Raw genomic sequence first — 23,139 nt, 5'->3', positions numbered from 1 at the left:
CTTGATCAGTGATACACAGGTTCTCACACAGATGGTTGAGCAGGATGTTATGGTTGACCGTGTCGAAGGCAGAAGAGAGATCGAGTAGGATGAGGACAGAGGGAATGTTAGAGTGAAGGTTGGAGAGCAGATCTTCACGGATGTTCAGGAGAGCAGTTTCCGTGCTTCTGGCCGTTCTGAAACCAGACCTAGTTAGCCGGACAGGAAGGATCAGCTGTGGGTTTCTTGAAAAGAGGATGCACAAGGGAGTGTTTCAGAGGGGAGAGGAAGGATCCTGAGGCAAAGGAATGGTTGCAGAAATCAGCAAGGGCCCGAGTGAGGGTGTCAATGCGGTCCTTGATGGTTTTAGAGGAACAGGGATGAACCTGTTTTAACGAGGCTTTCATAGGTCAGACTTGTCTAGCGACCTCATCAGGGGGAGAAGAGAGGAAGGGAAGAGAAGGAGGGGCGTTAGCAAGCGCAGACTGAGGGGGAATAGGAAGGGGAGGAGAGGAGAGGGTGGACAAGATGTCCTGGGTTTTTGGGATAAAGTGAGAGGCAAGGTCATTGCAGAGAGCATGGGAGGCAAGAGGAGGGGTAGAGACTGCAGCAGGGTTGGCAAGCTCCTTGCAGATTTGAAAGAGTTTGGCCGAGTTGTTAGATGCCGCAGAGACACAGGCTTGGATGTGGACTCTCTTCTTGGCGTGGACAGAGAGTCTGTATTGCCTTTGGAGCAGGAGACAGGCCAGTTTGTCAGAGGATGAACAAGAAGCCCTCAATTTCCTCTCAGCCGCCCTACACTTACGTTTAAATGTAACTAGGTCGGAGTCAAACCAGGAATTACACTTGGCTTTGGACTTCAAGCGGATCCTCATGACAGGAGCAAGAGCATCAAGAATATCAGAAATGGAAGAGTAGAGAAGGGAAAGGGTTGTGTCCGGGTGTGAGTCAGCCAGAGGAGGAGGGGGGAGAGAAGGTGGCAGAGAAAGCCTCAACTGACACACGCTTCATAGGTTGGATGTCCGAGAAGGTAGGGGGCAGTGTTGGGGTGAGCTTGGCTTGGGGGGAAGAGAGTGAGAGATGAGAGGAGAGAAGGCAGTGGTCGCTCCAAGAGAGAGGAGTGGTCAGAGGGCTAGAGAGGGGGAGGCCAGAGGAGATGAGGACATCGAGTGTGTGTCCTGCAAAGTTCGTCGGGCCAGAGAGGAGGATAGAGAGGAAGAGGGAATCGCAAAGGTCGCAAAAGAGTAGAGATGAGGAACAGGGAGAATCGAGGTGGATGTTGAGGTTACCAAGGAGGAGGAGTTGAGTGGTAGAGGTCAGAAGGTAGGTGATTTACCCGGCGGGCCGGTAGTTAGTAGCAACAGTAAGAGAGTGGCTAGGAGAGATTGAAAGCCTGCAGACAAGGCACTCGAAAGAGGAGTAAATCTAAGTGGGAATGATAGTGGCAGGAATCCACTGAGGAAAGATCAGGGATATACCCCCTCTGGACCGGGTCGATCTGGGTGCAGAGAGGATCTTGTAACCATCAGGGAGTAGAGTGTCAAGGCTTGTGACAGAGCTGGCCATGAACCATGTCTCCGTAAGACCGAGGACATCAAGGTCCAGTTCTTCAAGGAGGTGGCAAATGTCAGAGTAGTGTTTGACAGCAGAGCGAGAGTTGAGAGTGGCAAGGTGAAGAAGGTTGCCGACCTTAAAGACCTTCCGGGGAGGGGTACAAATCATAGGTATGCCCTGCAGAGTTTTGGAAGTAGCCTGAAGAGGGGCAGAGGAGGAGGGAAGAGTGGGCAAGGTAGCCAAGGAATGAGAGGAGGGGACAGCCGTAGATGAAAGGAAGTTGATGAGGCGAGGGAACCAGCCATCGAAGAGGAGGAGATTGGCCTGAGGACCGTGGACCATGACAGTGCCGTTTAGGTAGACATTAAGGATGACTCTGGAGGAGCCGAATTAAGCCATGAGTACTTACCAGCGAGTGCCACCGTTAATGGGAGAGGAAGAGACAGGACAGAGCACAGAGATCATATGGGGGGGTCCATAATTCTGGCAAAGGAACAACAAAGAGGATGTCAGTGAGGGTCTTTCTGGAAGAGGTGCTGGTATAGGTGGGAATACGAGTTGTTCTCAGCCACCCAGACAGCAAGTGAAACAAATTTTGCAATGGGGAGCGCACTCATGACAAAGGTGGTCTACTACCAGATACAATTGAGACACATTCATTTCACATCACCTTGAAGAGGTGCACAAAAGGCTGAGATCCAAACTAGGTCCCAGGCGTGGGGAGACCCTATCTAGCCAATCACGAGACAGAAATCAAGGGGTGGATGGTAGAGGGCAAGGGCCAATGGTAAGTCTGCAACAATGTAATAGATATTTTCTTGGAGATGGGGCAGGTCAGCCCTGACATGCGAGGGCCAGTACAATAACTTCTATATGGTCTGTATATAGGTGATACCACTCTAAGCACCTAATCCGTACGGGAGATATGTTTTTGAGGGAGGGCCCACGCGTTGATGCCCATTGAGGACAAAACTGTGGATTGTGTCTTGGGGAGTGGAGAATTTGGGAGAATTGAGATTGTCCCGTATGATCCCTGTTGGTTTTTTGTAATAAACGACAGTTGAACTTGCCCTTGGCTGAGCCCATTATTCTGATGAGAGGGTTGTTGGGCCTTCGAGGGATCAATCCTCAGGCCTCTGGTCCACACCAAAAAGTTGGTAGCTGAGGAGTGGGTTGAGCTACGCTAGTTCAGCACAAAGCCGACTCTCCCCCCCCGGAGCCTGGGGGGCTGCAGGAAGCCTAGCGGGTTTCGAGAAGACGGAGAAAGCGTACCCCCTGCAAAGGCTGTCAGGAGCCAGCCTGGGAAATATCCTGCCAGCGGTCCGTGAGGAGTCCAGCAGACCAAATGGGTGGGGTAGCAGCTTTGGGAGACGTGGCAGACGTGGCAGCCAAGCAGCGTCAGCTGATTATGGAGTATAAGTATTGACTCAGCCACAGAGGAATCGAGGGGACAGGAAAGTAACGGGGGTGCGTGGGTGGTATTGAGTATTGTTCAGTATCTTTGGAGTATTGTCGAGTATTGTCTAGTAGTGTTCAGCATTGTCAAGTTTAGTAGACAGGAGCAGAGGTAGATGTCATGTTTGTTGTTAGGACACATTCGGTTTTGAGGTCAAGGTTCTGGAGAACAACCTAGACTATTGACTTGAGGAAACGGATGACAGAAGTTATGTAAATATTAGATTTCCTGTGGGTTGGGCATTTTAGCTCGGTCATAGATGATGGTATCCCTGTAAGCTTGAGCAAAGGGAGCTGGCCTAGATTGCAGATGGTGATTTGTCTGTTTAAGTCTCCCATAGGTATTTTACCTACAAGGCGACGCTGTGGGTACAGATCGAACACAAGAAAATGTTGGTATTCTCTGCTAGGAGGCAGGAAGACAGCTGTGGAGTTTATGTTGGGGTTCTGTGTATTTTTGGGCAACAGGATTGTAGCATTGTGCGCACTGTAAGGGATCTTTAGCACTACTTTGCTTAGTGAGTTGGTGGTGTCACCCCTTAGCTCTGTGCATAAGACTTGGAGAGCATGAGGTGTTGTGGAGACAGTGTAGAGAAGCTTGAGATTGACAAGGGAGGATGTCCAGTGGTGGTGCATGGAAGGCGCATGCGCATGATTGGTGGGGAGCCTGAGGAGGCAGAGAATTGTGGAAGGGTGGTGCACGTAGCATGCCTGACAGGTTGTTGTGTAGCCAGAGAGGCTCGAAGAAAGTTGGAAAAATTACATTGCACCGTGTTTTTTCCCTAACAGTGGATGGTCAAAAACCTCGACTTGAGGTCAAGTAAGAGTAAACGGAATGTATCAAGGGAAGTGTGGGGGTGAAACGCCCCTTAAGCACTTATGTAAGACACTTCCACCCTATAAGGACAAGATTTGTAAATATAGCACGGAATGGACAAAAAGAAAAGAGGGTAAATTGACTAAACCCTGGCCACAACGTGGACGTTTCTCCAATGATGTGCAGCAATTACTACTGACAAACTTACAGGACACCTTTAAGAGGAAGAAGCTAGCAAACTACATGGCAATATTTGAGCTGTGGTGAATGTTTCAGGAGAGCAAGGGGGAAGCAACGAGGGGTAAATGGATGCTGGACTAATAGGAGACACTGGGGCCAGCGCCCCTACCCTCCAGACCCCCACCATTTCCTGCAAGCAAAAATGCTGAGGACACAGATGATGAACAAGGGTTTTATCCACTATGGGAGTTAATGTTACGCTCACCTGGTATCCACGGGGATGCCACCAAGCCCTGGTTGGATGATTTGCACTCTCGAACCCTCTCCCGGTCCCTTGGTAAGGCCTCTGGTTAAAGATGGGTCTTAATATTGTAAAAGGTGGATTCTCCGTCCTGCTCCTCATGGCAGGGGCGCGTAGATGTGGGGGGCGAGCAGCGACCAAGTTACTTCACTGGTGCAAGCCCCCCTGTGGGAATCCAGGCCTGCTGCAACTCCATAGTTTTGCTGCTTTACAGTCTTTATATGCCGTGCTTATGTTCCTCTTAGTTGGAATAATAATGTCTTGCTTCTTTCCTTTTAGGTATGGAAAGGTATTTTGGTGTTGTCATGCAGTTTGAAGATGAGCATGGGCCGATAGGCGAAAGCGTGGTGTGCGCGATGCTGTCCGGTGAGTAATGCACGATGCGCTGCGCTGTTTCGCGTTTCATATTGCTAAACTGTGTCTTTTCTCTCCTTGCAGGTTGCGATGTTCCTTGCCGAGCGCTGTAATGTTCCAGCAATGTTACTGACCAGGAGTTGACTACCCAGGTTATGGTATTCCAGGATGCATGCGGTGCCGGATGATGGAGTTCGTACCTTCAGGTGAGTGGAAATGAAGTCAGCGATGGATTGAAGACAGGATACTGTTCCAGGTAAGTTTCGTAGTGTTCTTTCTCTCTCTGCAGGTCCTTGGTTTCAGGTAAACTGGCATCAAAGAACTGGACATGGTGAGCGTTACGCTGCCCACAGCAGAATAACGCAAAGCATGTTCTGCTGTTTGGGTGCGGTTTAAATAGTCTCCGATAAAGTGGTCCAGGTAAAATAGTCCCAGGCCTGCCACACCCAAAGTAGTCCAGGTAAAGTGTCCCAGGCCTGCCAAACCCAAAAGACTAGAGGGCATAGCTCAGTTCCTTGTAACTGAGCAATGTGTGTGCCTCCATGTTGGCTGAACTCCCCCCCCCAAGTTAAATAGTCCCAAGTAAATAGTCCCATTCTAATGTTGGTCTTCATGATGGTTATGAGCCTGGCGCCAAAAGCGCCAGGACTGACTGCAAGAGAATTTTGGATGAGGTTTTAAGGCCTTTGACCTGGCCCTAACTGGAAGGCTGACTTGCCAGTGAGGGCCAGGGGCAAGGGTCATGACAGCACTTCCCCCCCAAGGCCCCTCTCACGGTGGCACTTCTGCCTCGTCCTGGTTTGGCTGGGTAATTCTGATGGAACTTTTTTAATTAAGCGAGGTGCATGGATGTATTCACTAGGTTCCCATGATCTGTCTTGAGGGCCGTATCCCTTCCAATGAACTAAGTAGTATAGTTTGGATCTGGTGTATTTTGAGTGTAGGATATCCTTTACTTCAAACTCTGGTTCTCCGTCAACTAATACTGGTTTTGGTGGTGTTGTAACCAGAGTACCGGGTTGTACCGGTTTCAGCAGTGATACGTGAAACACAGGATGAATCTGCATAGTGGGTGGTAGGGCTAATTTAACTGCCAATGGATTTATTATGGATTCAATAGAATAAGGTCCCAGATATCAGGGACGAAAGGTCCGAGTCCCTTTTATGGGCACATATTTTGATGCTAACCAGACCTTGTCTCCAATTTGATAGTCGGGGGCTTTACTACGATGTTGGTCAGCGAATTTCTTTTGTCTGCTCTTGGCTTGGAGTAAATGTTCTGCTGCTTCTTTGAAGGCCTGGGAAATAGTTGTATGTAGGGTTTTAACCGCTGGCATTTCCAAAGGGGTTGGGAGATCCAATTCTGAAGTACGTGGACGTCTACCATATATAGTGTAGAAAGGGGTTTGTCCGGTGCTGGTGTGTAATGAATTATCATAGGCATATTCAGCTATCCATAACAAGTCCTTCCAATTTCTTTCCACTTGATATAACATGCAACATTAGTATTGCTTGAGGGTTTGGTTTGTTCTTTCTGTTTGGCCATCTGTTTGAGGATGGTGACTTGTGGATCGTGGAAGTTGGATATGAACTGACTACCTCGATCTGAGATAAAGACCGATGGAAAGCCATGTAGCCATACGATTTCCTCCAGGAATACTTTTGCAAAATTGGATGCATTTGGAAGACCCTTAAAAAGGAATAAAGTGTGCCATTTTAGAGAACAAGTCTACAACTACTAAGATGGTGTTGACTTGACTGGGAGGTAGATCTGTAATGAAATCAAGGGACAGTGTGTGCCATGGTGCGGGAGGAATTTCCAATGGTTGGAGAAGACCAGCTGGTTTCTGCTTTTGGGACTTGTTTTGTGCACACACACTGCAAGATTGGGTAAATTGTATGATGTCTTTACACCATGTGGGCCACCAATAGTTTTGTTTTACTTTAGCTAGAGTTTTGGCAATTCCAGGATGACCTTCAATCAGGGAGTCGTGATAACCCGAAATAACCTGCTCTTGTAAATCTTTACTTGGCAAGTATAGACAGTTCCTAAAATATGGTAACTGGTCTTTAATGGTGTAATGTTCTCCTTGAGTACACCACTCTTGTGAGAAAGTGGGATCCATTAAGAGTTGGATCTTGTTTTGGAGTTCACCCTGTGTCATGTTGTCGTAAGACCCAGGAGTTTGTCTTCTGGAATGATGGCTACTGGATCTGGAGTTATGTATACCTTTTCATCAACACCCATGCGGGACAAGGCTTCAGCCTTTCTGTTTCGGACTCCTGGCCGGTAGGTGATCACATAGTCATATTCAGCGAAGAAAAGAGCCCACCGCAGTTGACGGGATGATTGAGCCTTTGCTGTTTTCAGGTATTGCAGGTTTCGATGATCGGTTATGACCGTGACAGTATGTCTAGCACCAAGGAGATAGGGTCACCATGCCTTGAAAGCTGATTTTATAGCCAAAAGTTCTTTGTCTGTGAAAGCATAGTTGAGTTCGGGAGGTGAGACTTTCGTGACCAGAAGGCCACAGGGTTTAACTGACCAGTTCCTGGGTCCCTTTGTGAGAGAACAGCTTCCATAGCCATGCTAGAGGCATCTGTTTCAAGTATATAAGGGAGGTCTGGGTGAGGATGCCGTAGAACTGGGGCAGAAGTGCATTTTTTCTTAAGTTCTTGAAAGGCCTTCTCTGCTTCTTCGGTGCGATGGAACTTTTTATTGTTGTTTCTCAATAGTGATGTAATTGGATGCACTATTTGGGAAAAATCTGGGTTGAAATGGCGGTAAAGGTTTGCAAAGCCCAACATACTCTGGATTCCTTTAAATGAAGTTGGTGACAGCCAGTTAAGAATGGCATCTACATTGTGCCTATCCATCCTGATACCTTTTGGTGTGAGGATAAAACCGAGGAACTCCACTTGGTGACATGAAAAGAGCATTTTTCAAGTTTAGCATACAGTTTATTTTGGCAGAGTTTAGTAAGGACAGAGCAGACATGCCCGACATGGTCTTCTTTTGTAGCAGAATACACTAAGATGTCATCAATGTAAACCAGGGTGCAAACGTCGATTAACTCCCGCGAAACATCATTCATAAAGTACTGGAATGCAGCAGGAGCGTTGCAAAGTCCAAAAGGAATTACCTGGTATTTATACAAGCCGTATTTGGTACGAAAGGCGTTTTTCCATTCGTCTCCTTTCTTCACTCGAACAAGATGGTACGCCCCCCTAAGGTCCAGTTTGGTATAGATTTTTGCGTCTTTGACTTGATCCAATAATTGAGGAATAAGGGGCAGTGGATAACAGTTTTTTACTGTGATCTGGTTTAATGCGCGATAGTCGATGCAAGTCCTCAAATCTCCTTCCTTCTTTGGTACGAAGAATAAGGGACTGGCTGCCGGTGATTTAGATGGGCGGATAAATCCATTTGCCAAGTACTGATCAAGATAAGATTTCAAATGGAGGTTTTCTGGTTCAGTAAGTGCATAGATTCGACCACAAGGAATTTGCACACCAGGTATAAGTGTCATGCCTGCGCCATGGGCGCATCCATTTATGCTCAATTTGGACTATATGTTTATCATTTATTTACAACAGACTCTTGGATCCATCTATATTTACTTTGGGAACTTTATTTCCCATTTGCGAGACTTTGGTGCTTTATTATTATTTCCAACAAACTACGCATACCATAATGCACCTGGCTACAAGCATCGATTCCTGGCTGTTCCTATTGGTTATCAAGGGAACTACACCCCCCAGAAGCCCTAGGGACTTGCCCTGCTTCCACCAGCCCAGGAACAGAAAGGGAGGTGGCCGATTGCCTGCAGGTGTGCTTCGCCAGGTGCAACCAATTAGCCTGCCTCTGTGCTGGGCTAGGCAGTATAAAGGCTGCTGCCTGCAGTGGCTCAGCCTCTTGCATCTGAGAGTCATTCCTCCACCTTTTGCATCTTCCTACGGATCTTGTATGCTGCTTACCTTCACTCCAGCTTGGACCCTGCTTTGTTGCTTGCTCCACCCTGCTGCCTCCAGCCATAGCCTTCCAGGCTCCCTGTCTCACAGCCCTGCTCCTCTGGGCTCTCCACACTGCAGCTGATCACGCTCTGCTGCCTTCCAGTCTCCGCCCTTGCCCTGCCGGGCTCTCCACATTGCAGCCGATCATGCTCTGCTGCCTTCCAGCCTCCGCCCTTACCCTGCCGGGCTCTCCACATTGCAGCCGATCACGCTCTGCTGCCTTCCAGCCTCCGCCCTTGCCCTGCCGGGCTCTCCACATTGCAGCCGATCACGCTCTGCTGCCTTCCAGCCTCCGCCCTTGCCCTGCCGGGCTTTCCACATTGCAGCCGAGCACGCTCTGCTGCCTTCCAGCCTCCGCCCTTGCCCTGCCGGGCTCTCCACATTGCAGCCGATCACGCTCTGCTGCCTTCCAGCCTCCGCCCTTGCCCTGCGGGCTCTCTACATTGCAGCTGATCACGCTCTGCTGCTTTCCAGCCTCAGCCCTTGTCCTCTGGGCTCCCTGCTCTGCAGCCTGCCTCACTCCGGCTGCCTTCAGCCATTGTCTTCTGGGCTCCCTGCTCTGCAGCCTGCCTCACTCCGGCTGCCTTAGCCCTTGTCCTCTGGGCTCCCTGCTCTGCAGCCTACCTCACTCTGGCTACCTACAGCCCTTGTCCTCTGGGCCTTCCTACTTTGCAGCTTATCACGCTCCGCTGCCTACTACCTACCTTTTCAGCTGGGTTCTCGGCCTAGCAGCCCTCTACAGTCCTCTGCTACCTTCTACGTTCAGCGGCCCTGTCCCTCAGGGTTCACTCCTTACTGCCCGGCCCTTATGGGATCCTTGCCGTGCAGTCTGCTTTACTCTGCTGCCCTAAGCCCTTTTCCTCTGGGCTTTCTACCTTACAGTCCTACTCCTGTGGGCTTACTCATTGCTTTCCTGCTCCTCTGAGCTCTCAACCTTGTTCCTTACTGTCCTCTGCTATCCTATCCTGTTACACGACTTTCCCTTCATTTCCTTCTGCTAGTTTGCTATCACCTCCTTTCCTGGATTTGTCTGTAGTATCTTCTCTTGTACTGTTTGTAGACCCTTTTGGTACAGATCTTGTCTGTTGGTTCCCATCAGTCAACCTCTGCCCTTTCCCTTGTCTCGTTTCTTCATTACAGACACCCATAGCTGCTGTTCCAAGTCATGAGCAAACAGCGTGGGCCTCTGTTATAGCAAACTGTCCAGAAGGCTAGAGTATTTCCAAGGTTCGTGGAATACTCTTTTCCTATATCTGCATACACCCCAAGAGGGTATTCATTCTGTATCTTTTCCCTTGCTACTCTTGCCTACTCTTCGTTCTCTTTCCTTTCCGCTGTTTGTGTTCTTGTCTGTCCCCTTTATTTGGCACAACCACCCAAACCCTTTCTGGGTGCCCTGTGCCACTCTTAATAGAGTGCCATCCCTGACAATAAGGTCCATCTAACAATCGTAGGGCCTGTGCGGTGGTAGAGTATTGGCTTGTTCTTTCTGGAACACGTCTTGAAATTCTTGGTATTCATTTTATAGAGTACTAGTCACACCTAGTACAATCGCCACCGTATTGGGAATAGCAGATGTACATAAGTCTGTTTTCCCCTTTTCTTGGTAGTAACAGGTGTGAGCACAATGATCGGAAAAGGCCAACTTCTTGGCACGCCAAACTATTAGAGGGTTGTGAGCTAACAACCATGGCATCCCTAAGATTAGTCAAAACTGAGGAGCTTTGATGAGGTCGAATGCAATGGATTCTCGGTGTCCATCCTGGGACATTAGGGTTAGTGTTGCTGTGCATTGGGTTACTGGTCCGGAAGCTATTTCTGTCCCATCAACTGTAGTAACTTTTTCAATAGTCGACTTAAGCATAAGGGAAGCCCCATCTCTGCTGCCAGATTTTGGTCTACATAATTCTTAACTGCTCCGCTGTCTATGTATGCTTCGACAGCATGCATCCGAGACGGTTGTTGGTGATTGATCAAAATTACTGGTAACGCAAAGTGTGAGGTTTGTGGCTCATCCTTCTCGTTCGACAAGCGGACATCTACGCTTGCCGGGCTTGGTAGTTTTCCGACTCCTTGTTATTATCTTCCTTCTCTGTGGCTCCAACAGTTCTCCTTGGTGGTTTCACTGGACATTCTTTGAGGAAGTGGCCTGATTTTCCGCAATGTAAGCATAATTGCTGTTGCCTTCTCTTGTCTCTTTCAGTTTTAGTTAAAGGGGGCCGTACACCTCCAATTTGCATGGGTTCTACTGTGTTTTGCAAAGTACGTGGAACATTATCCTTTGACCGGACAGCTCGAGTGTCTAACCTTATCCGGTCTGCTTTTCGGTCTTGTAATCTGTGATCTAATTGCACCACAAGGTTGATGAATTCTCCACAGTCTTTAGGTGGGTTAACCACTTGAGCAAGGACATCCTTTAGTTCCCTTCATAGACCCCGATGAAATAGTGTGGTCCTTTTTTCCTCAGGCCACCCAGCTTCAACGACTAGTCTGTTAAATATTGCTATATATGTAAGCAAGTCTTGACTTCCTTAACGGAGTGACAAAAGTTTGTTGTCTAATGCTTGGCCTCGGGTATGACGAGCAAAGAGTTTTTTGATTTCCATCTGGAAACCCCCAAAGTTATGTAACAACAGGTTATCCTGACTTACCAATGGTACCGACCAATTCGCAGCACTGCCACTCAGATATGACAAGACAAAAGCAACCCGCGCTTGGTCATTAGGAAAAGCCCCAGCTCTGCAAAGGAAATGAGGACGACACTGGTTCATGAACTTTGCATACTTCTTGGGGTCCCCTGGAAATCGTTCAGGTGGAGCTAAAGGAACTGCCCCAGGAAGGGTTATTTGTACTGGATTGGTGGAAGAAGTTGGTACAGGTGCTGGCGGAATGTTACCAGGCAATGGGGTCTGTCCTGCCTGTGATTGGAGCCATTGTCTACTTATTTTGTCGGTATGATCCTTAGTAACAATCAAATCCCTCCTAAGAGCGTTGGTTTCTTGCGTGGCTGAATGTACTTCAGCACGTAATTGTCCCAACAACTGAACTAACTGGCAGTCTCTGAAGTCTCCATGACACCCAGGTGGATAATATTATTGAGGCTTTGCGTTCTGTTACGCTCCCCTGCTATCCACGGGGACGCCACCCAGCCCTGGTTGGATGATTTGCACTCCCGAACCCTCTCCCGGTGCCTTGGTAAGGCCTTTGGTTAAAGATGGGTCTTAATATTGTAAAAGATGGATTCTCCGTCCTGCTCCTCGTGGCAGGGGCGCGTAGATGTGGCGGGCGAGCAGCGACCAAGTTACTTCACTGGTGCAAGCCCCCCTGTGGGAATCCAGGCCTGCTGTGACTCCGTAGGTTTGCTGCTTTACAGTCTTTATATGCAGTTCTTATGTTCCTCTTAGTTTGAATAATAATGTCTTGCTTCTTTCCTTTTAGGTAGGAAAGGTATTTTGGTGTTGTCATGCAGTTTGAAGATGAGCATGGGCCGGTAGGCGAAAGCACGGTGTGCGTGATGCTGTCCGGTGAGTAATGCGTGATGCGCTGCACTGTTTCGCCTTTTATATTGCTAACCTGTGTCTTTTCTCTCCTTGCAGGTTGCGATGTTCCTCGCTGAACGCCGTAATGTTGCAGCAATGATACTGACCAGGAGATGACTACCCAGGTAAGATTTGTGTGGCTTTCTTCATTCGGGAGGAAACGTGAGTAAAAGCTTACTAATGCTGTCTTTCTTTCTCCTCTTTCCAGGTTATGGTATTCCAGGATGCATGCAGTGCTGGATGATGGAGTTTGTACCTTCAGGTGAGTGGAAATTAAGTCGGCGATGGATTGAAGACAGGATACTGTTCCAGGTAAGTTTCGTAGTGTTCTTTCTCTCTCTGCAGGTCCTTGGTTTCAGGTAAACTGGCATCAAAGAACTGGACACAGTGAGCGTTACGCTGCCCACAGCAGAATAACGCAAAGCATGTTCTGCTGTTTGGGTGCGGTTTAAATAGTCTCAGGTAAAGTAGTCCAGGTAAAATAGTCCCAGGCCTGCCACACCCAAAGAAGTCCAGGTAAAGTAGTCCCAGGCCTGCCACACCCAAAAGACTAGACCGCATAGGTCAGTTCCTTGTATCTGAGCTATGTGTGTGCCTCCATGTTGGCTGAAACCCCCCCCACCCCAAGTTACATAATCCCAAGTAAATAGTCCCAATCTAATGTTGGTCTTCATGATGGTTATGAGCCTGGTGCCAAAGGTGCCAGGACTGACTCCAAGAGAGTCTTGAATGAGGTTTTAAGGCCTTTGACCTGGCCCTAACTGGAAGGCTGACTTGCCAGTGAGCACCAGGGGCAAGGGTCATGACAGTTAAAAGCGCTGACAGGTATTCAGACCCAGTATTTAAACCGCCACCATATACCAAGGAGGAGGGGCAGAAAGGAATGGGGCAAATGGTCAGCAAAAAGGGAACGAGCAGTGACGTGCCGAAGGGCTCAAAGGAGGGGTTAGAGGGCATAGCCACGAACTAATGGATAGGGGACAGATTCTCCTAAAGCTAGATGGGAAGACAACAGTAGAGGCAGCAGGGGTGACCAAAGAAATAGAAGGTCTTAAGGGGAGCAGCGAAGCAAAGGATTGGGCAGAGATAATTGAAGAAGTAGACAGAAGGGAGAGGGAAGCGGTAGAGAGGTGTGAGAGAGAGCGCACAGAGAGGAGAAGGGAGAAAGAGAAAGACAAAAAGCAGAGGGAGAGGAGCAAAAAGAGATTGAGAGACGAAGGGAAGCAAATGAAAAGGCAAAGCAAGTGTAAGTGGACAGGGAAAGGAGGAAGTGACAGAGAGCAGATTATGCAAGAGTGCAATTGGAAGGAGGAGGAGAAGTGCACAATCAGAGACATAAGAGCATGAGGGGAAATGGACATGGGAGACGGCAAAAGGAGAGGAGATAGGCAAGCAAAGCCATACATCACAACCATGCCGAGCAGGACCACTACAGTATCAGACAGAACGGGTATGGGGTCCTATGGAGATAGGGGTGACATAGACTTGATTGACTCTAGAGGGAAACCCGGGGAAGACACAACCTCTAGGAGACTGAACTTTGAGGACTATTTTTGTAGTGATATGGAAACAGATTCGGAAGAGGACGCAGGATAAAGTGGGGGCGAGTAAAGAGGGAGGTCTAAGCACAGGTCTCCGGGGGACAGTGCAGAGAAGCTTGACATGGGAAGAGGGAAGGAGTACATGGACGGTTAAGGATGATAGGGAAAATCGGACACCTCGGACCAGAGACTCGTCACACAACTCTGACAGCTTGCTCCCATATGTTGAGAGACTTGGGGATCTCCAGGACGAAGGAAGGGGGAGAAAGTCATAACATGTACTGACACTAGGAACACTGGGGGATCGGATAAATGTGTGCGACTGACACGAGGTCCGAACGGGGAAGTAGGGTTCACACAACTGCCCCTATTGGACAAAGGAGCGGGGCAACCTCAATATATACCATGGGCACACATAGACAAGGAACACTTGAGTTGTAGGCTACCCTCGTTAACCACGGGTGCAGGGAAATGGATATACGAAATGGAAAGAATGACAGCGGGGCATAAATTAGCAGTGGGGGACGTAAAGACACTAGTGGCAACCCTCGGGGAGGCCGCTGATGACGTATGGAGGAGGGCAGGGTACCCAGGAGTGACCATCCAGGGCACAGCAAATGATGGTTCACCATTTGCAACCTGCTGAGCAGCAGTATGGCAAGCTCTAAGGACACAATACCCAGACAAGTCAGACATTAGTTTGATTATGGCACACAGGATGCGGGAAGACGAGGACCCCTTATACTACATTCAGATGATTCAAGTTAGCGCAGAGGAATCTATCTAAATAAACCATGGAAGGGGCAATGCTGACAAGCACAGGAGGAAAGGGGGCACTACAGCCACAGTACGCACAGCCGCTTATGGGGGAAGGATTCATGGGGCGGGGGAACATGCAGCATGGGTTTCGAGGAAGAGGGGGGCCACCTATGGGACACGAGTATGGGCCGCAGATACATAACAACAAAGGGGGATTGCCAGAAGGGTTTCAAGGATACGGGCAGCAGGTACAGCAGGGCCCATGGGAGTTTTCTGGGGGTTTTCACGGGCAGGGGAGAGAGCCACCACAGTACTGGGTGTGCGGCCAGATAGGGCACATTTCGTGAGTGTGCAGAAGCAGGGGGATGCAACAGAATGGGGGGATGCAATACCAGCCAGCATTTCAGGGGGAACAGGACAGGTATTATACAGAGGACCAAAAACAGCAACAAGGACAGACATCAAACGCATACCCGCAGCCACACCAGCCCATGACACAGACAACACAGATGTCAGTGCCTATACCATAGTACCTACAGCCACCACAGATGCCTCAGACTCAAGGTAAGACACAGCACGCATACACAGCACAGCAGGTGCCGTAAACACAGAATAGCATGCAATCAAACAATGGGACAGAAGCACACACAGACTCCATAGCCACAACCCCCAATAGGAACCTGTGAGGGGTCGCATGGTAGGGAAACACCCATTGTCGGGGAATGGGATGTCCCTATACACCCAATAGGACAGCCCACAGATGGACCTGATGTGTTCCATCCTTTCAGTTACACCCAACCCTACTGAGGGACCAAGCACAGGGGTGACTATAGATGACAAGACTTTTTCCTTTCTTGTTGACACAGGGGTGACTAAATCCTGCATCCAGGAGGGAATATATAGGTTGTCAGGTGATGCCATGAATACTCAAGGAATTTCTGGGGCTACAGACAATATTTCACTTTCTATAGGAGAACATTATCTATCCTTACCCCTACTTTACTCTCGAGAGACACCTGTAAACATACTGGGGAGAGACATTATGAGCAGACTTAACATGACCATTTCATTCACGAACAAGGGAATAGTGTGCTCCACAATAGGGATACATGTTCTCAATGTATGGGAAATTATTCAAGCCTATTGTGGACAAACGGTACAGAGGGGGGTTCCAGTAGATGATGAATAGTTTCAATATGGGACTGAGTTTGTAATAGCATAGCTCCCAGTGATCCAAGGGAAGATGTGGCACATTCCAAATGAGTACTTATTCAGACCAGAGATACCATTGAATGAAGCGGAAGGGACAATAGTGCCACTACAACTAGAGGCAGTGATTGTGGGAGACGTGTGGATAGCAGTGCATGGGACAGATGACACTGGACAACCATGGCGAGCAGTGATTGCCGTAGCTGAAGGGTACAGGTTGACCACAGTGACAGACGAAGAATTATTCAGGGACAACAGATCATATCATGACATGGTGTTCGAAATGAGCATCACATATTGGGTGAGGATACATTACCAGGAAGTACCACAGAGAATGGCGATGGCGCTGAAGGCACCATCAATCATTTTGGAGGAATATCTAGCCAAGGTGCCCAGCATTTTATGGACCACTAGTCACTATGATGTTGGGCTTCTGAAAGGGGATGGGAGGGGTGAAGATCAAGCTGAAGCCAGGAGCGATCCTACCCCGTGTAAAACAATATCCACTTCACTTTCAGGGGAGGCATACAACAGCATTTAAGAGACAATTGCAGCAGTAGTTAAGCAAGGCATCCTAGTGCCATCAGAATCACCATGCAACACGGCTTTGTACCCTGTTAAGAAAGCAACAGGAGGGTCATGGTGTTTTATACAGGACTTGCGACCTCTGAACCATATTGTAGAGGCAGAATATCTGTTAATTCCGAATCTAGCAACACTTTTGTGCAGCATTCCAGCGGAAGCTACATGTTTCACGGTCATAAACTTGAATAACGCTTTGTTCTCTATACCATTACACCCAGAATCACAACACTTGACTTCATTTCTATAAAGAAATAAGAAGTGGAAACATGCAAGACTTCCTCAAGGGTACTGCGAATCACCATCCATATTCAATAGGGTCCTCCAGATTGACCTAGGCAACGTACAGATGGAGAGCACGGTCATACAGTACTTAGATGACATATTGATCTGCAGCACGAAGAACAGTGTAGAAATGACTCAGTGCACATGCTGACAGTGTTAGCAGACAAAGGATACAAGGTGGACAAAGCCAATCTACAGTACTGTCAGAAGGAAGTGCTATACATTGGACAGATGATTTCCCAAAATGGCCAACAGGTGACACCAGAGAGGGCAGAGTCAATACGCAGGACAGCAAAACCCACACAGAGAGATGCAGAAGTTCTTGGGGATATCTATTACTGCAGGACATGGGTCTTTGACTACAGCACTTACACCAGGCCTCTACTGAGTGCACTGAAGGAAGCACAAAAAGGGGCCAAGATAATAGGGTGTACAAGAGAAATGACTAATTTGTTCAATGAGCTGAACGAAGCGATATGCACAGCTTCAGCGTTAGGGATCCCAGACTACAAAAAGGAATTCTTTGTGTTCTCACACTCCGAGGGGGTAGTGATGACATCAGTACTGACTCAGAATACAAGCTACAGTGGGAAGCTAGATCCAGTAATGACAGTATATTACCCATGTGAACAAGCTTTTGATGCAGCCGCATTCACAGTGGACAGGTCAGTGAGTATTACTATGGCGCACTCTTTAAGTGGAGCATGCCCTCTTCGCAACACTGGAAAGACCGAAGAGCACACTGACAACTCAAAGAGCATCAAATTATGAGGTGTTACTATCAAATCCAGGTCTCAAGGTAGTGAGTTGTAGACTTGTCAATCCGGCGACCTTTCTCGCTGACGTTTTACAAGAGGATGACTATGCACATGACTGCACAGCAAACTTACAAGAATTCAGTGCCACTCGCAAGGTACAAGAGGACGCACTTGAGGGGGGAGACGTGCTTTACATTGACACATCATCAACAATTGACCAGGCAGATAGGGTCAGACATACAGGGACAGCAGTGGTGAGACTAAGGGAGGACGGAACCAGTGAGGTAGTGGTCAGTACACGATTGCCATCACATTATTCCACACAAGCAGCAGAACTAGTGGCCTTAATATAGGCATTAGAGCACAGCAGAAAGAGGGAGGTGATGATCTACTAAGATTCAGCCTCCATGACATCCACAGTAAACTCAGGACTGTCACAATGGATGAGGAGCGGTTTCAGGCAGGCTGATGGGTCACCCGTGCAGCATGCACTTCTATTGGGCAGACTAGTGGATGTAGTACATTATTCTGAGCAACTAGCAATAGTGAAAGGCTAGGCACACACCCAACGGGAGGACCCTGTTTCAAGGAGGAATGAAGCTGCAGACGCGATAGCAAAGTGCGTGCATATTTTGGAGAGATCCTGGAAATGGAAGCCTCGTCACATGCTTGTGATCATGCAAGAATAATGATATTCAAAGAGGGGTACAATGTATTACCGGAAACACACATTATGGAGCTGCAGGGAGCTGCACCCAGGGAGGAGAAGGACCTTTGGACTAGGAGGGGATGCACAGTACCTCTGACAGATGCCATATGGAGTCAGGGTAACATTGGGAAAGTGGTTATGCCACTAGCATTGTTGCATACAGCACTGACACAACTACATTGTCAAACACATACAGGGAAGGAGGTGTTTGCCGCCCATATTGGAGAAACATTGTTCTGTCCTAACTTGGCAGAACACATGGTGAGATTTATGAGCAACTGCTTGGTTTGCAAGCAATTTACTGCAGGACATACATTGAGAGTTGTGAGAGGAGCCATTCCTCACCCAGATGGTCCCATTCCAACACCTGCATGTTGACTATGTCGACATGATCCAAGTTTGCCAAGGGTACCACCACATGACAGTAGTTGTATGCCCAATCTCTTGATGGATTGAAGCAGGCCCCTGTTCTCATTTTAACACCCACAGAGCGGCAACATTTCTGGTCTGGGAAGTGTTCCCACGATCAGGCATGTGTGAGATCTTGTGGTCTGACAACAGCCCACACTCCGTCAACAAGATGTTCAAGCACATTACAATGTTTCTAGGTATCCAACACAAATTCTACTGTGCTTATCGCCCACAAGCAAACAGGGGTGAGGGGGTGACCGCCTCAAAAGCCTCATGAAAGAATCGATAGCCAAAACTAAAAAGAGTACCAATAAGAATTGGATACATTGCCTGCCCCTAGCCCTGTTAGCATTGTGCAGCAAGCACGGGTCCGACCACCATTTACCCCCACACAAGGTGGTGACAGGATGCCGCATACAACTTCCCCTGGCTCCTCCCACTAGATCAATCAAAGATGCGCAGAGTTTTGTGAGTGTTTTGGGTCAAGAAATGTATGATTATGTTACTTCCTTGATTGTGAGAGCCTCTTTTATCTCTCGCCAGATACAATGACACCAGGGAGGCCCTGAAGCCAACGGGGGAAGCGACAGTGTCAACAACACAGAGCACTTACTTAAGCAGCCACCTGTCTTTCCTGGGGACAGTGCCCTGCTTCGTAACTTTGTCCGGCACTGGGACGCACCCAGATTCACAGGTCCCCACATTGTTGAAGCAGTAACTGAAAGAGCGATAAAACTTGAAGGGAAAACAGTGTGGAATCACATGAACGACGTCCAGCCCTACAAAGCTGTGGCCTCACCTGGCAACGAGACTGAAAGGGCCAACGAGCATCAGCAAGAAGAGCAAGGAGATAATTTGGAACAAGCACTGCCGAGTAGAGGACATCTAATGGTTACTCACTCATGCGCACCAGAGTTAGGGCAAGGACATCCTACACATCCAGAGTGAGAGTACACTATCTGTTTGTTATTTTACTCTCTACACACATTTGTCGAGAAAGTGTGCCTGTCTTATTGCATAATTGTCCATGTTGCCTAATGATTCACAACCTGATACTTTTTCATGCCAATGTGTTCACTTCATTAGAAGGTGCAACAGGTTTCGAGCACATCCTCCTAGTGTGTAATATCACGTTTTTCTAGCATATTTGGGCCAAGCTTACCCACAACTCGAACGAGGAAACCCATCTTTCCTCGCAGTACTCAGAGACCCTAGAATTAGAACTGTGTGGGAACAGCAATTTATATTCGCAATGTCCGACTATATGATCCACAGGGCTTAAAAACAAATGCAACACTAACCTATTAACGCACCATTTTTGTGCATTTCAGGTGGGCAACTGATACCTTCAAGCTGCACAAGGATCCAGCAGCATAGGTAAATGGGAGGAATAATTAAAAATATTCTTATCTTGTGTCTTTTATTCCCAAAAGGGGTCCTAGCATTTATCTTTTGGCAAATATCTCTTGTGTCTAGTGAAACCACTGTATCCTCTACTAACATTACCCCAACCCCAGCAGGTGGAACGACCATGTCAGGTGGACAGGAAAGCACTGTAAGCATGGTAAGGAGAGGCAAGCGCAGTGCTGACACAGACATGAGGGGGGTGGACCTATATCGCATCGACACTGCTTGAGTGTCTAATAACATGTGTCTAATAACATGACCAAAGTAGGGAAGGAAACCACTGGGAAGAGCTGTTATGTCTGCTCAATAATCCCCTATGCGATGAGTGCCTCTAGAATGTTCACAGCAACTGAAGTACCAGCAGCAAGAGCATGATGCCTCATGTACTTATACATGGTTACAACCAGAGGAAGATTCCAAGGGAAAACAGAAACATTGAGATGGATGTCTCAAACAACTTTCTCCTATGAAGACAGTTACATAAAGGCTGTTGACATGATGAACAATTAGTGGCAGTTAGACCAAGCTATACAATACATAACTGATGGCCCGCAGAAAGGTAAGACGAAAGCAATAATACTGAAGAAACAACTTTATCCGAATAGGGGGTGAAAGAAATAGGAGGAAAACCAGGATGTTGGGAAATACCACAGATGCTCGGGTATGGCCAAATATACACAGAGGAAGGATGGAAAGATGGAGTAGTAGGAAGCAAAGCACACAACCTAGTACAATCACCAGTGAACACAGTGCACAGAGAAAATGACAAGTGCCTGAAAAAATGGGATGCAAGTGACATGTTCCTCACCTGTGTAGAGAAAGACGCTGGGTCGATGCCCATAATACCTCTGAAAAAACCTGCATTGTGCTACAAGAATGGAGGGGCAGCAAATGGAGATAACATAGCATGTTGGTACACAGAAAAGCATCCAGCAAAGAAGATCGGCAGAGCAGTCATGATGGATTGTTATTGGGCATGTGGATCCAAGGCATAAGAGAAGCTGCCACCAACTGGGGAGGGGTTTGCTTGTTGGTGCACAGCAATATACCTTCACTAGTAATGCCCCAGAAGGACATAAAGATAGATGACTTCCCGAAGACGGATACTAACACAAGAAAGAAAAGGTCTGTGGGAGTAGAAGAAAAGGGAAGAAAGAAACCATTTGTGGAAGTGAGTAGAGTGAAGAGGAGCAACTATTTCTCATCAGAGTCAGAAGCATCCCTGGATGATGTACCACCTGAACATCGGTTATTCAGCAGGACAGGAATGGTTTTCGCATCAGTGGTTCCAGCCATTCGGCCATACACAAACGCAAAATGGCTACAAATAAGCAGATGGGAACTGATTCTGACAATAAACTCTACAGTTAACGCTTTTAACACAATAAAAGTTGCAAGCAGTAAGGTTGATGGCGCCTCAGAACTGATATGTTCTAGATATCCTCACAGCAATGGAAGGAGGAGTTTGCGCAAAAAAATGGGAGTTCCTGTTGCACATTCAGACCTGCCAATGATGGAGAGAATGGCACACTGACGGAAGCAGTGACGCGACTGTCGAGGAGGCATGTCAAAATGGAGGAAGGGGCCAAGGGGACCAGAAAAGATCTAAGCTGGATAGCATACCTATGGTCATGGATGCTGTCATGGTTGGCAGACGGACTGAAAGTACTAATAGGGGCACTAATATTAGTACTATTGGGACTGTGTGACAATGCCGCAAGACTACTGAGAAATCGATAGGGATGAAGGTGATAATGGATGTGAATATGGGAAAATGAAAGGACAATATAGTGGAAGAAAGAGATAACTTGAGAACAAGAATAAGGGAATGTCCACTGTTTCCAACAGACATGGTAATGTTCGCTAGCCCATTCGACAACAAGATATATGGGGGAAAATGGGTATGGTGCAACACAGAAAGAGAATGCAGTTATATGACCTGACTATGGACACCTTGGAGGAGTGACAAAAATATGGCTGCTAAGAACGAAGGTGGAAAGGTATGGAGGAGTGGTCGACATGTCGACCAGAGAGGGGATTGAAGAAAGGGTCCCAGGAATGCCCCTCCTCACCCCCATGAGCATGACAGGTCGACGAGTCAAGAACACTCAAAGTCACTCATATCTTGGAGTTTCCCCAAGTGCACCACTGCTTGACACGTATGCAGAGAGGTATCTCCTCAGACAGCACTTCCAACCATATCCAGTCCAGATCCTTACAGATCCAGGGAACCCGACGGAGATCGTGGATCTGAACACTATAATGGACTGCATCGACTGAATTCCCGAGAAGCCACTGTGCTGATGTCACAAGTGATATCACGATGTAGCAGCATTAGTCATGAAGCACACGCCCAGTCCTGCACCGCCTTACACAAACACACTCACATACATAAAGAACATGCTTACACAGTTCTGTAGGTAGAGGACAGATACATATACATGCTGTAAAAGCTTTTATTAATTTTCTCATAAGCCAAATACAGTAACGCTGAAACGCAAGGCAACAAGTGATCCTGAGCAAGCTTGCAGATGCTTATGGCAACCAACCCTATGGGACTACAGCAGTATATATGGAGCCTGGTAAGACCGCGTACGACTAATCTATATGAAACATAGCACAGTACAAGCATGTAGAACTCACATTATAAGTCTAAGGAAAATTACAGAAGGCCTCAGATACAGGACACCAGACAAGGGAAGCAGGCTCAGGCTGCACAAAGTGAAGACCGAGCTCACAGCCAAGGTCAGAGATAAAGCAAGCACATTCCAAGCACCAAACGGCAAGGGCCAGCTGCAATGAAAATTGAATAAATCCTCATAAATGCAGACCCAAAGAGCTCAATTGTGTGGTCCACAACCATGTGATGCAGCCAAACTAGACAATGGGCATTCACCCATGGTGGGAAGACGAGTCGTTCTCACCCACCCAGATGGCAAGTAAAACAAATGTTGCAATGGGATGCGCAATCTCATTGGCAAAGGTGGTCTACTACCAGATACAATTGAGACACATAGTAATTTCACATCACCTTGAAGAGGTGCCCAAAGGGCTGAGAACCGAACTAGGTCGTAGGCCTGGGGAGACCAGGTGTAGCCAATCAAGAGAAAGAAATCCAGGGGTGGATGATAGAGGGCAAGGACCAATGGTAAGTATGCAACCCTGCAACAAGGTAATAAATGGTTTATTGAGGACGATGCAGATCAACCTGACATGCGCGGGCCAGTAGAAAAACTTCTATGTGGGCTAGATATAGGTGATACCATTCTAAGCACCCAATCCATA

The sequence above is a fragment of the Ambystoma mexicanum genome, chromosome 7q (assembly GCF_040938575.1).
Source record: "Ambystoma mexicanum isolate Mex_15411 chromosome 7q, UKY_AmexF1_1, whole genome shotgun sequence".
In the NCBI taxonomy this organism is placed as follows: Eukaryota; Metazoa; Chordata; class Amphibia; order Caudata; family Ambystomatidae; genus Ambystoma; species Ambystoma mexicanum.
Note: the sequence above shows the minus strand (reverse complement) of the source record.